Raw genomic sequence first — 16,044 nt, forward strand, 5'->3', positions numbered from 1 at the left:
CCTTTTTCTTGTAAAGTGTGTGGTAAAACATTTGCACAAAAAATCATGTAACGAAGCACATGCAAACACACACTGGAGAGAGCAAGAATTTTAATGCATAAGGGGAGATCTTTAACGCCTACTGGAGAGGACTTGAATGCCTACTAGACACAACTTTCGAGTGTCGAGTAGGTTATGTCAGAACAACCTAGCATGAGGATACTTTTTCTTAGAAGTAAACCCTAACCAAATATTTCAATCACTTTTCCCAGCCGAAAATGATTTCCTTTCTATGGCTTTTACAAAGAATGGCGCACATTCTCTAATTGATGTTACTTCAAGTAAAAATGCAAAGCTGGATACTCCACCGGGCAAGATAAATTCTTGTCCCGGAATCTAGTAAGACCAAGAAACCAAAACAAAAGATATATTACAACACCTGAAAATGATTAATTGGGGAGAGGAAAATTATGTTCTCAATTTCTTTACTAACTCAGTGTTTGAGAGAAAGAAATTTAATGGAACATTCGAATATCTATGTATCTCATATAGAGTTCAAGTGTTAACCCCATGTAGTAAGTTCCATAGACCATAAGAAAGGAATACTACAACATATTTAAATAGTCAACTGGGGAGAGAGGAAAATTGTTTTCCTAACTTTTAATAACTTTGTAATTCATGGCAAAGCATTTGGTAGTCAAATCCAATGCTAAACTACATACGAAGCACATACTATTAAAATATTTGTAAAACAGGCATATGGTGCAATGGCGATGGGACAGAAGTTGGAGCTTTGTCGACAGTGTTGGATCTATTAGCTTTGAGACTTCTTTGAGAGACTAGCGGTAAATGCACCAGCCCAGATGTTACAATAATGTTTCATACTTGGACAAATGTTGGCTTTGTAAAGGGACAAGATACTCTCTGGTGGAGGTAATCTCTAGCACAATAGAGGGAACCCACCTTCTTTTACAGCAGCCTTTGCTATGTTCTTAATGTATTTGTTCTAGTTTATATTTCCTGTGAATGACAGGCCGAATATTTTGAAGAAAGAACTCTAAGATAGGATGTTATTACTCATAGATATCGGTGGTTGTGAAGGCTTCCTGTAATTGTAAATGAGATGAGCTTAATTTTAGTAGAATTAAATGTGACTGTCCATTTACGGCCCCAGTCCACTGCAGTCTAGAGGTAGTTTTCTAAGGATTCTTCCATTATCTAAGATTTGTGTATATCCGTTTTTCTGTTGTGCCTGTAATACATCATCGTCTCATTGGCAAATATACCCATCTTGGACACAATGTTATTAGAGAAGTCGTTATTAAATTTGAGGAACAATAATGACAAAGTATCGACCCTACATTAATATTACACTCTTTGGATGTACGTGTATTAAGAGCAACCTGGATGGTCCTCTTGTCTAAGAAGGGTCTAATTTTATTAATCTGTCCAGTTATACCATGTGATTTACTTTTTAATAGAACATTTTATGCCAGACTTTGTCGAAGGTATTGGATTTATCAACAGCTTCAACCCTGGGTCGCCCACCTTATCATTTAACTACATTGAAGACGACATAAACTAAAAGACTTATAATACGAGATAATGCGTTATTTTCGAAAAACCATCAATATATGCATTTCATTTCAACTTAAAAAGTTGACTTCTTTGTTTTCTTGTGATTATCTTAGACACAACGTGTGGTTCTGAGTGTTAAAATCTAACGGCACCATTTCATAAAAATAACGATTATGTTATAACTCTTCTATGATTCTATGTTTTCCTGGTTATTTCAACATGCATGTTCTTGGCTGTGGCTGTTTCACTCTTACAATGATTTCTTGCATCTAGAAATGTTGTCTATTTGTACTTGACTTATGACGATCGAATCAACAGAATGCATGCTATCATTGTAGAATGGCAATTGCACAATTTGTGGTGAACCATTGGGGAAAGCACGACTTGTTATAATACTTTCATGTAGGCACATGTGCTTCAATGCCAACTTTGTATAATTTGATTTCTCATTGGTATATTATTCAGCAGGAAAAAAGAGTCTATTTAGCATCTGATGTGTTAAATGAGGGCTTCTCAGTCATCCATTTTATAGTACACTGTCGTTTTGATAAATGGCTTTTAACCGTTGAATTAAAAATTTAGGATGATGTCTACTGATACTACTAAGTGATCCGTGTTACCAAGTGGACGATGTATAAGATTGAGAGTTATTAACACATTTTCACTTTCATAAATATACTAGTAGGCAATCCTGCATTGCCAGGTCGTAAAATACACATAAATATTATATTTTGATCATTGCAGATTTTTTATTTTTTATAAAAAAATATCGTACGTATTAAACGTAACGTTAAATTCTTTAAAGAAATGAAGTAAAAAATGGAAAGCAACAAAGACATGTGCAGGTGGGTTTTGTGTTTTTTAAAACAATTAAAAAATTTCTTGCAATTAAAAAATAATCGAGCTGAGGTCGAAACCAAAACCAAAATAAAGTGAGTCAAGTACGATAGCCATTAGTCCAGCTCGACAGGATGTTTAAATGTGTTTTCAAACCTACTTATCCTTAACATGAAGAAGCTTTCCTCTTTCTCGACTGCACATGAAGTCATGAAATACTTGACAAACATAAACATCCAACGACTTCCACCAATTTGCTAATTTTGATCTGTTAGATAAAAACTTAGTAAAACCAATGTTCATGTGTGAATATCCTATATTCTAAATTTAAAATCTGTAGATCAGACATCCGTTGAGTATATAGGTTGAAAGGTGTCCTCACACACACTCCTCACTTTTGTATATATATATATATATATATATATATATATATATTTATATATATATATATATATATATAGTCAGTTAATAAAATATGTTAAAAACCACTTTGAAATGAGTTAAAAACATTTAATCTGAAAAGAAAACACTAGATAAATGGATAGTCCTTAAAAAAATTTTTCTTTAACTTTATCGTTTTTCTACATACTTCTTAATACTTTATAATTTAATAATCCTTTATTTTAATTGTTTATCTCTTCTTTGCATGGCCGGTTATTTATCTGCGTTTTCTGCTTTATTCTTTAAACTTTCCTATCTATCTAATATATCAATCTACCCACACTTTCATATCTTGTATGTATATTTACTTATATTTTACTATATGCATTTACTTACTTTTTTTCTTGATTTTTCCTGAATTTGCAGATACCGGCCATCCTCTCCCCTTAAATAATTTTTATTTTATATTTTATTTTTCATTTGCTTATTTGTTTATTTATTCTTTCTTTATTATTTATTTTCTATTTATTTATTAATTTATTTATTTATTTATTTTCCATTTAGTGTCTTTTAACAATTCTTGCTGACATTTTTTTAAGTGATGACCTGTACATTTCAGTTGACCTATATTATTTTGCCCTATATATTTTTTCGCACCTTTAGTATTTTCTGTTTGGGTCATTTTGACATTTGTTTCTCATTATTTTATATTTTATATTTAACTTATCTTTTTTTCTCTCTCCTCTTTCTCTTCCCTGATCTTTCTTATTTATATTTATGTCTCGGAAGTAGAGTGAAAAGCATATCTTATTTTTCTTTTATTAATATTATTGGAATCTTTTCTTTTTTCCTTGTACACATTTTTGTGAATTATTCCATGGATTTCTGCCTTAGGATTATTATAGACCATCTTTTTCCAATTACGGGATTTCCTTGGATTTTACTTGTACAAATGGAAATTCTTTTAACTTTCTTGAAGTTATACATTTGGATTTTTTATCTTCCACCGGACTATCCATTCATGGGTAATCACCTTTTTCTTCAGCATATTCCCTTTGCTTCACTTTTTTTTTGTTTTCAAGTAATATCTTTGACTGACTTGTTGTTTCATCAAATACTTCTGCATGCAAAATCCGATCCCGCATTTTGCTAATTCCTACCCTCTGATGAGAAGAAAAGTATTTCTTCGAAACTCCGCGAATTTAGGACTATCCATTTATCTAGTGTTTCCTTTTCAGATTAAATATGTTTTTAACTCATTTCAAAATGTTTTTTTAACATTTTTTATTAACTGTTTGCTCATATTATAAGCTCTATTTCCTATTTGGTTTTATCGAGCTTTTATATCTGTCTAAGATAATTTTATAAATATTAATTCTTTAATATTTATGATATACTTTAATTTTACCATCTTGGATCATTTTGGTAAATTTAATTGTAATTTTTATTATATATATATATATATATATATATATATATATATATATATATATATATATATATTGAATTATTATAGATATATAAATATGAGTAAAATATCTGCATTCGATTACATTGTTGTGTAGAAATTTATGAAAATACGCTTCACATAAAGTTTTATATTTTACACCTAATTTACACCGTTGAGTATATAGGTTGAGAGTTGTCCTCACACACACACACACTCCTCACTTATATATATACATATATATATATACATATATATACATATATATATATACATATATATATACATATATATATATATACATATATATATACATATACTTATACATATATATATACATATATATACATATATATATATACATATATATATATACATATATATACATATATATATATACATATATATATACATATATATATATACATATATATACATATGTACATATATATATACATATATATATACATATATATATACATATATATATACATATATATATACATATATATATATATATATATATATATATATATATATATATATATATATATATATATATATATATTGAATTATTACACCTCAGACCATCATTCTCGGTTTTCTGGTCCATACTGTAGACTTAATCGATTAACACTTGTCTTCTTGGATATGTTGATGGATTGTATTATGTTGACTTCATAAAATTTGTACTGCATGTTTTTATCTTTATTTAATTATTCTGTATTGTTTTCTTTATATATTCCTTCCTCCCATTTTCGTAAACTTTTGTATATTTCTTCTACCTTTATTCTTTACTTTCTCTTCAGTATCTGTCATATAGACAGATTGTATTTTTTAATATTTTTTCATGTCAGTTTTTTCTATATATAACCGTGCTCTTATATTATGATGAAAAGAATTAAGCTTTGTAATAACATGATTAAAATAATTTTTATTAAATTTATTGTGTTTTTGTGTTTATTTATTTGGTTATCAAATAAACTTTATTTAACTTTTAACTATCATAAATTATATATATATATATATATATATATATATATAATTATTTTTTACTTTAATAATTAAATACCTACAGACACTAGTATTTCATCCTTTCAGGATTCTTCAGTGCAGGGTGTCACGATTACTACCAGTCGAACGATTCGAACCCCGCAACACGAGACATCTCTGGCTCGATTAGCGGAGGCCGTATCCATTCGGCTACTATTAACCGTGTGAAATAGCGTTGAATTTTAAACATTTTAATTTAAATGTTCATTACGTCAGGCAGACAGTGATCAAATCGTTATACGATGATCTACGCATAAGAGCTAAATTGACCGACTTTTTAAATTCAACTGAAAGTGCTCAACGATAAGAAACGAATTTCTTAAAGGGTCTGTCATAATTATTTTTTACTATAATAATTAAATACCTACAGACACTAGTGTTTCATCCTTTCGGGATTCTTCAGTGCAGGGTGTCACGATTACTACCAGTTGAACGATTCGAACCCCGCAACACGAGACATCTCTGGCTCGATTAGCGGAGGCCGTATCCGTTCGGCTACTATTAACCGTGTGAAATAGCGTTGAATTTTAAACATTTTAATTTAAATGTTCATTACGTCAGGCAGACAGTGATCAAATCGTTATACGGTGATCTACGCATAAGAGCTAAATTGACCGACTTTTTAAATTCAACTGAAAGTGCTCAACGATAAGAAACGAATTTCTTAAAGAGTCTGTCATAATTATTTTTTACTATAATAATTAAATACCTACAGACACTAGTGTTTCATCCTTTCGGGATTCTTCAGTGCAGGGTGTCACGATTACTACCAGTCGAACGATTCGAACCCCGCGACACGAGACATCTCTGGCTCGATTAGCGGAGGCCGTATCCATTCGGCTACTATTAACCGTGTGAAATAGCGTTGAATTTTAAACATTTTAATTTAAATGTTCATTTTCCCGGTCGAAAATACGGTTAAAGATGATATTTTGATTAATGCAGATTTCCTATTTATTATCATATTATATTGGACCCTATATATATATATATATATATATATATATATATATATATATATATATATATATATATATATATCAATACTTTAAAAAGTTTTTTCAAAAATGACTTATGCGCCACCACCAACAATCGAAACCAAAACGTTTAGATTACGATTTACTTTTTTCGTAGACGCTAATTCCTGAGCTATGAAGACATGTTTGCTGTATGGGTAAAATTTAAACATGAACCAATATTATTTTATGCAGGCATATATGTATTGCCGTCATTCGACCTTCACCTGGCAAATTCCATTAAAAGGAATTAATCAAAATGCCAGCAGGAATATAATTAGACTTAATAGTTAGCTAAAGATGATCATCCCATACAAAAAACAAAATTACAGCGAAATTAATAAAAATGACAGTATGATTATAATTAGACGTAATAGTTAACTAAAGACGATCCTCCCATACAACAACCGAAAAAAAAATTATAAGGAATTGATTAAAATGAACGCGTGAATATAATTACACTTAATAGTTAACTAAAGACGAGCATCCCAAACAAAAACCGAAAAAAATGATAGGGAATTAAAATGAATGTATAAGAATATGCAGGCTTTGAGTCGGCATTCACCAGTTCATAATTGGAATCCGTCGATTTTCGAGATGAAGGTTGCAAGTGCAGGAATATCTATAAGTCCAAAGTGGTAAAGTATCACTGGAACTGTTAAATATAAATTTAACGAGATCTCCAATTTACAGGAGGATTCCAAAGGGTCACATTTACATCTATATAAATTTAAAAGAGTTGAATAATTTCGGGAAAATAACATTTTATAAAGAACATGTTTAAGAAAAAATCAAATCATTTCAACGTGCACGTTTTTGCAACAAGTGTTCATTAGACAATCTTTGCTAATAAGTGTCTCGTAGAAAAGAGAAAAAGTTTTGATTACAGAGTTTCATGTATTTTTTACCCATGCATCCACTGAAAACGCCAAACACAAACCACAGAATCAATTTTGTCAAGTCCTGCCTACAGAGTCCACACACCAATTTTCCGGTCCCATACACATATTCCACCGCTTAGGATCGGGGCCAGATACTGCAAGAGTACCAAACAATTTTAATGAAAATAAGATATTGCAAAAAACGCATCTGTTTCAGAATATTTAGACATAACAGTCTCTGCAAATTAAAAATTTACCTTTTGGAACTTTTTTTTTTTTACTAATGCATTTCAGGTGCAACGACTTTAAACAACAGTCATAGACCACAAAATCCATCTTGTTCAAATCCTGCCTACAGAGATCACACACACCCATGCACATGTTCCACAGCTTTCTAACCATCTGGATCAAAATATCTGCGGGTTTTATGGACTGAAACAGCGGAACTGGCAAAAAAAAGCTTTAAAAGCCTGTTTGACTATTTTACTAACAAAATATCCTATTCTAAAAAGGAAAAAGAATCGTATTAAAGTTTTTTATCAGCAGCTGATTTTCTTTCCAATGAAAGGCATTTTCTATTGGCAAAGTTAAAAATTAAATTTTCCGTTAACCAGTTTCTTTCAAACAAGTCAAATATTGATAAAATTGAGAACGGATTCATAAGTGCTGATCATTTGACCGTAAATTTCGTTAAATTCAAACAAATATTGCCGACGGTTACTGACGACTCTATTTTTAATTTCTGTTTGTAAGGTTGACTGTTGTCGGGATTATTTCACCAACAAGAAGAGGGGGGGGTAAGAAAAGGAAGGAAGGGCTTGCAACGAAATGGTGACGTTGCTTACAAGCAGTCTTTTCTTTCCTTGTAAAGGTAACAATTAATGGTAACGTTTGCCGAATAACAGTAACGCGGTAATCAGTCTAAGACGCCAACCGACTCGCAAGCTAGGTTTTATTTAGTTTTTCGTCCCCGGCCTTGGCATTATCTACGGCCAAGGCCTCATTTGGTGTACGAAGAAGCGTAGGCACTAAGGCCAGTAAGGGGAAGTGGGGAAAAAAGGGGTCTTTTCTAGTCCTTAGCTAGACTTGCGTCAGATAGAAAGTACTTTATTATAAAACCTACTCTAGAGTTTCTATCACGCACTGTTCTGCCTAACATTCTTACCAGGCCCTACTTAAAATAACAGCTCCCTAGCTTACGGGATGGTAGACGACATTCACGCTGTGATAAAAAGAAAAAAATATAAAAAACATATAAAATTATGTACAAATAACTAAAAGGGAAAAATATGTACAAACTAAAGGGAATTTTTTTTTTATTTAATGGGGGCGAGATGATGGGGAGGGGGGCAAACTAGAATACACCCAAAAAGAAAAAAAAAGAAAAAAAATTAACAAAATGCCTATGGGGGCGGGTTAGTAAGGGGAACCTCCCTACCTATTTGCTGGTCTGTCGTGTGAAACGCCTACTGTCTTCCGGTCCTCTTCCCCCGGGGGGAAAAGAGGTGAAAGCAAGTAGGTCGTTCCCTAGAGGGGAGTGGAGGACATAGGGAATTGTATGAAAAATAAATTAGGGTTGGGGACAACAGGGATGGATGGCGTATTCCAAGATAAAGTACGTGATGGGCAAAAATAGGCCTGGGACAAAATAAAACAAGTGGACTTTTGGGCATCTTTGGAAGCTCTCCTAGTGACAATCTATCAAAAATAAAGAGCTATGGGAACAGGATCAACACGCATACTACCCTAGTCTAGGCCCTATAAAAAGCACAAGCTATCCACTCTTGGTGGTTACACGCCTATCTAACCTAAAACCTACGCAACTTATAAGGTAAACCTTATATTACTTGTCTTGATGGGGCTGGGTTCCGAGAAAAAAGAAACCTCAGCACCCTAGGACCAATACCACTAGGGCGGAAACACGAACTGAAATCTAGCGCCTCGTCGGATGCACAAACTAGTGTTGTACACTCATCTCCTATCAAAGTCCATGCGGTGCAATCTTTTCCAACCACATCTGATTTTCGTTTTAAGTTGATGCTTAAAACGAACGACCAGATCGTGATCAGAAACAGATTGCTCCCCATGGACAATGTCCAGACGTGAAACCCACGTCACTAACCTAGCCAGCGCTAGGATCGCTAGAAACACCACCTGTTTCTCCCTGTCAAACGGCGGATCCACATTGTCGACAACGTACGCCAAATCAAGTGGCACCGACTGCTCGGGGTCGATGCGAGCCGTTACCCCTTCGACATACTCCCAGAGACTCTGCACCCCGCTGCAAAAAAAGAACGCGTGTTCTCTCGTCTCCTCTTCATCTGCATCATTGCAGCGTGGGCACAGGGGATAATAGTAATCACTGTCCCTAGAATCCCTGGCTAGTTTGCCAAAGAGTGGCAGCGCGTCTCGGACTAGCCTCCACGTAATTGAAAACTCCGAATTATTTAAATGGCTAATGGCAGGCGCCCAACTCCACAGCGAGAGAACTTCCCCCCTCGACAGATGCAGCCGCTCCACCAGAAGGTTTTTTGCAGTCCCCACCACTAAATCCCTATATAGCCTCCACCTAGGCCGTGCAAGGTCACTGGACCCCGGCAATGCCCTAAGGGCGGCTCGGCATTCGGTCAGGAAACACCTTTCCCCCGCCGGTCTTCTGCGACCTTCAGCGGCAGGGTCGGATATGAGCCATGGGAAAGCTTGCTCCACGACTGGTACCCAGGGCGTTTCCTCCAACAGTGTCCGACTCAGGAATGCCAATCTTTCTGCATGCTTGTGACTTTGCAGATCAGGCATCCCTAAGCCTCCCTCGCTAAGCTTCTGTGTACAGACCTGTCTGCGGACATGCAGCTTTCCTCCCTTCCAAAGAAGTTTGAAAAGGAGGCGCTCTAAAGCCTTACAACAGTTCGCAGGCAGGGGAAGAACAGATAAACGGTAAAGGATCAGCGGAAACACATACGTGGCACATGCCTCCGCGCGACCCTTCAAGGACAATTTCCTCCGAATCCAGGTCCTCACTGACGACTCGACCTTAGTCTGTACTTCCGACCAATTCTTGTCCAGCTGGAGGTTTGGCCTGAACCACACACCGAGGATCTTTACTGGGCCATCTGTCCAGCCGAACGCGCCTGGAAGCGGGTTTACCCCAGTCCAGGCGCCCAACCGCAGGCCAACGGACTTGCTGCGGTTGATCACGGCCCCTGTGACAACTTCATACTCAGCGATCGCCTCTATCACCGCTTTAATGTCGGTTCATCGTGCAACGAAAACGGTGACGTCATCGGCATACGCAGACACCCTGGCAACTTTGCTGCCAGGCAGAGCTATGCCGCGTAGAACTGGTCTCGCTGCCTCGTCCCTTAATTTGCGACGGAAGGGCTCCAACGCCAGGACATAAAGCAGAGGCGACAGTGGACAACCCTGCCGCACCGACTGGGAGACCCCAAAGGACTCCAACAACCTACCATTTACTTGCACCACCACCGCGGGATCACGATACAGGGCGGAGATCCACTTGCGGAAGTCCGGACCAAAGACGGCGGTTTCCACAACAGCCCTCAGGAACCCATGGTCCACCCTGTCGAACGCCTTGGACTGATCTAAATTGATCAGCGCGGCTTCAGTGTCGTCTTCTACCCCCTCTAAGATCGTGTGAATCAAGTGCAGATTGTTCTGAATCGATCGACCCTTCACAGTGTAGTTTTGATCCGGTTCGATCAAGTCGCCGATAACAACCTGCAGTCGGTTCGCAAGAACGCGGGACAAAATCTTGAAATCTGCGTTAAGCAGAGTGATGGGTCTATAGTCGTCTAGATTCCCCCCTCCATGTTGGTTCCCCTTCTTCAGAAGCGTAACCACTCCTTTGGTTACCTGCCTCGGGATCGAGTCCTGGGCAAACCAGTGGTTAAACACGCCCGTAAGAAGGGGCACAAACATGGGCGACAGCCTCAAGAACAGTTTGTAAGGTAAACCATCGAGTCCCGGAGACTTGTTGCGGCCAACATGCTTCAACGCAGTAATGACCTCACGCTCCGTAACCATCCCCTCGCAGCTAGCCGCTCGGGCCGCAGTAAGGCGGGGCGAGCCAGCTAAATAGCTGCCAAACTCCTGGCCGCAGAGTCTGGGTTGTTTGGTGAAGCGCTCCTCCAAATGTTGCTGAAACCCATTGCAGATCTCCCGTGTCGACACGAGAGAGCGCCCTCCCAGGTTATTCACCTCCCGAATGTACCCATCCGAGCCGCGTCTTAGGGCGGCCCCACGCTCAACAGCGTCAACGTTCACGCCTTCGTTGGAGACTCTTTGTAACCTAGCCCTAACTACTTGACCTTCATAACGCTCGCTAGCCAAGCGCTGAAGGTCCCCCTTAACTAGAGCTAGTTCTAGGGAATCCCCCCTGCCTCCGCCCGGGTCAATCTATCCTCTAAGTGCCTTTTGGTCCGAGTCTTAATTAACGCGAGGCGTTGGCTGTATTGGACACAAAAGCGCCTAATAGTAGCCTTAAGATAACCCACCATCTACTCCCGGTAACCGCCCCTACTAACTCCCTCTGAATTAGTAATGTCAGCTGCTCCCGGAAGTCGACCGACTCCAATAAGGAGACGTTCATCTTCCAGTAGCAAGCTAACCTAGGCCTATTTCCTAGTTTTAAATGGGCCAACACGAGTTTGTGGTCCAAATAACCTAACCAGTGGAACGTGGGACAAAATAGGAAATCTATATCGCCCCTTCTAATTAACATCCTGTCCAAGTATGTACTTGGACCGGTGGCCGGGTTAGATTGCCACGTCCACATCTCCCTCCCGGGGTGATCCAGACGGAACCTATCGACCAGATCGCATGAGGCCATCAGGTCAGACAGGCTGCTTTCACACCCCCCGACCCTCTAACCCCCCGACCTTATCTATGCTGGGGTCCAGGATGGCATTCCAGTCCCCCATTAAAACTACCCGCTCCGGACCCGAGGAGAGAAACACCTCCATCCGCTGAAAAAAGGAAACCCTCTCACTGGCGATGTTAGGTGCATAAACTGCCACGATCCGAAACGCTCTGCTTTTAACGGCAACATCGACCACGACCAGCCTCCCATGAGCGTCCGCGTGGACAAGCGTAACCGTCGCAGACAGAGTGCGACTCACTAGTACAGAAACACCCCGGCCCCGGAGGCTGTCATATGCTGAGTAAACATCAAAATCGTTCACCAGCACATCGCAGTCCCTGGCCCCAACAAAGTGGGTGTCTTGTAAGGTGGCTACATCTACCTCAAGGGCCACGAGATCCCTCAGCACGCGAGCAGCCTTGCTTCGGGATCTCATGCCCCTCGCATTTAAACTAGATTTAAGCTCGTTTCCATGTTTCTACTACCTAGTAGTATTCGTCTACTAGGGGTCTAAAGTCCTCGGGGGTCAGGACGTCGAAGGCCTGACCGAGACTGCCTGTGAGCAGGTCGGACGTAAGCCGTCCGTCTCGAGCCAGGCCCCCCACGTCCAGGGGGACGTCATTTTTAGTGCCCTATAAAAGGAGGGGTGTACATAAATGGGGACCCTCCCTTCGCACTGGTTTGTGCTCTTACTAAGTGATAGGTGCTCCCCGTCCACTATTTTTAAGCCTGTGAATGCGGATTTGCCAGCCTCAATCATGCGCTACAGCGCCTTCGCTCTGCCCCCCCCTATTCACCCTAACAAAAGTAATTAGCGATGGGGCTTCGCGAAAATTTCTTGGGTCAGTGACCTCTTTGCCATCGATGGTTTTTAGGCTTTCTAACTCCTTGAGATATCTTTTCTGTCTTCCATTGAGGTCACTGACCACATGGCTCAAGTCGGCATTACAAATATTTCCCCCGGGCACGAAAGGGAATTTTTTTGACCTCTCCTCTCTCGGGGCCGCCGACTTTTCTTGTCCCTCCTGTTTCTCCTGTTTCTTACTATTTTCCGCTTTGTCGGAATCTACTGGAGTTTTTGCCAGATTTTCTTCGGTATTTTCCGCAGGAGCTTCCGTTTGCTCCATCGTAGAAATCAGAGTGGTGAATAGGGGAGGGGTAAGCTGAACTTCCTCTTGAGGGGGTTGAGGTTCCGGGAGTTCAGGATCCTTTTCTTGCTCTGTCTTTTCACGTTTCCCTCTTTGGCTCTCGCCACCTCCATCGCTCTCCGAGCCAGATGCGCTGACCCTGGCTTTTCTTTTAACAGCTGCTGCCGCACTTCTAATTGCGGCTTGTGGAGCCGGCTCAAACTTCTTTCTTTTTTGCCTACAACCGTACTCCATTTAGTGGAGTCTTGATCTTCCAGTTTCTTCTCCGCCTTCTTGGTCCCAACTTCGGTCTCCGGCTTTTTCCCTGCTTCTGCCACTTCTGTAGTTGTTTTCTTCTGAGGGCAGAACCTTGCCACGTGGCCTGTCTTCTGGCACTGCCAGCATTGTGGCCTTCTGCCCTCAACAATTACGATCATGGACCAGCCCTCACAGGTCAGCTGAGCGGGGATTTCATAAAACTGTTTTCGGTTGAGACGCATTCCAAGTTTATACTCTCCGGTCATTATGTTTCGGGGTCCCCTTACTGCCTCGATTTCTTCCACTTCTCCAAATTGGGACATTATTGCCCCCAGTTGTTCCTCAATTAGGAAGCAGAGGACCCCAGAAATTGTTACTTTTGTCCTTCTTTTGGAGAGGTATTCCGGCCTGATCTTTATGTCTCTCCACGTGAGGTCTCCTCTTGCCAGCTTTTCTGCATCTTCCTTCGTTGGCAAGAGGACCTCCCACATTGTGTTGAATCTCCTGACCGCATACTGGGCTGGAATTCGGAGCTCTCCCAGCAGCTCCATCATGCGGTCCTTAGGGACGCCCTTTAACCCTTTTCCCTTAGCGTCAAGCGTCAGGAGAGAGACTGACCTCTCCCTTATCGATTCTAGGGTTTCTGGGACTGCTCGGATGTTGTTGCCTTCTATTAATCCCTTGTACTTTGTCTCGAACAATTTCTTGTAATATTCCGGGGACTTAGTTGGTCTTTGTTTTGGTCCCCAGCTCAGCTGTTCTTTCGCTGTCTCTCCTGTGGGTATTGCTACTGCTACCTCCGCTACCGATCGTGTTGGCGGCGTCCTCTGTGCTTCCGGGATCGGGGAGTCGGACACTGCGAGGGCTGGCCATTCCTCCTTTCTTGCCGGCTCCACATGTTTGGTTCCCCCCACCCCCGGGGAGCACCCATCAACTACTATGATATCCATGGACTTTGTTCTTCGTGGCCCCTCGGCTGCAGGCTTCCGGGGGCTGCTCGTCACAGATTGCGATTGTTGCAGTGTCTGGGCTGACGTACCGGCATCCTCCAGTATCCACCAACGCTTCACCAGCCGCCTCCTCTTCTTCTTGTTTCCTCGTACATCCTCCTCGCATGGAGCTTGCTGCGCGATTTTGCTCCATGCGTTTACCACCTCTTCTCTGGTTGAGGCTCTTGAAGGCTTTGTGCTTATGGTATACACAACGGCGATGCCGGTGAAGGCTGTTGTATCGTCTGGACCAGGTGCTGCTTCGCTGGGATTGTCTATTGGGGTGGCAACACCCCGACGCCGGACAATGGAATGCCACCAGGTGTGGCATCCCCCACCAGAGGTAATGGGATATCGCCAAAAGAGATAACCCCAGGTAACGGCACTGGAGTGTCACCGAATGTGGCACTCCCCTTCAAATACGGCACTGGGACCCCACCGGGTGTGGTGTCCCCCCACGACGGCACTGGAGTGCCACCGGATGTGGCACTTCCCCTACACGGCACTACACCAGGGGCGTCCCCCATAGTGTAAGAGGCAGCGGCCTGCCTCCTTTTTTGTTGGCCCAGTGCCCTTCACCGACCCGCTGATTTGGAAGCTAGAGGGCCTTCGCCAAATGGCATGTCGGTAACCTCTAGTCCTGCCGGCTGCTTAAGTAGGATCCGGACACTGGACAGACCTGAAAAAAGAAAGAAAGCAAACAGTTAGTAATGCCTTAGGACCACTCTCCCAAAGAAAGGGGTCAGTCCTTTTAGGCTAGACAAAAAAAAAAAAAAAAAAAAAGAAACCCTTAAATGGCCAAAAAGATGGCCAAGTGGGCGCCGGCGTAGAGGACTTTGTCAGGTCTTAAGCTTAGTAACTGAAGAACAGATACTACACTTTGATCTTAACATCAGTGTGCCAGGTAATATTTAAATATTTAAATATTTATTTAAGAAGAAAAATCACAAATTTTACAGAATTTTAGGGTTAAAATTATATAAAACAGGCAACTTATTCTTTTTAAATGTGGCATGAGGCCAAAAAGGGTGTGGGGGGAAGATGGGTGTCGGGGGTCGTCCACTTGTCTATTCCCTATCACTAGTTGCAATCACCACAATACCGCATTCACTCTAGGAGTTGGATCTACTTAAAGCCCCAGATGACAATATGTACAATTTTTTTTTTTTTTTTAACAATAAAATTATATACAATGGCTTTTTTTTTTTTTTTACTTTATATTTACAATGAAATAATGACAAAATGGAAATTGTGATGTGTATGATATATGCGGATGAAATTGTGATGTGTATGATATATGCGGATGATGGGCGGGGATAATGAGAGCCTTAAAAACACCCCAAAATAAAGAAAAATAACAGTAATAAAAAATAAATGAACCAAATAAAACGTTAAACGGTGAATGTGTTAGTACTGACCCACCCTTACCTATTTGATTTTGAAATGCTTCCTGTTTTCCGGTATCGGCCGAAAACAAGGGAGCACTTCCTAAGAGGGAGTGGGCACAGCTACAGACAAAATAAAGGGGGGGAGGGATGTTCGGTGACCTCCAAGAAAAATAACATCGGGACGGGTTGGGACTAAAATAAATTAATCAGGACTGGGCTTCTTTGGAGGTATCC

The sequence above is a fragment of the Euprymna scolopes genome, chromosome 45 (assembly GCF_053919585.1).
Source record: "Euprymna scolopes isolate OS-2025 chromosome 45, ASM5391958v1, whole genome shotgun sequence".
NCBI lineage: Eukaryota > Metazoa > Mollusca > Cephalopoda > Sepiida > Sepiolidae > Euprymna > Euprymna scolopes.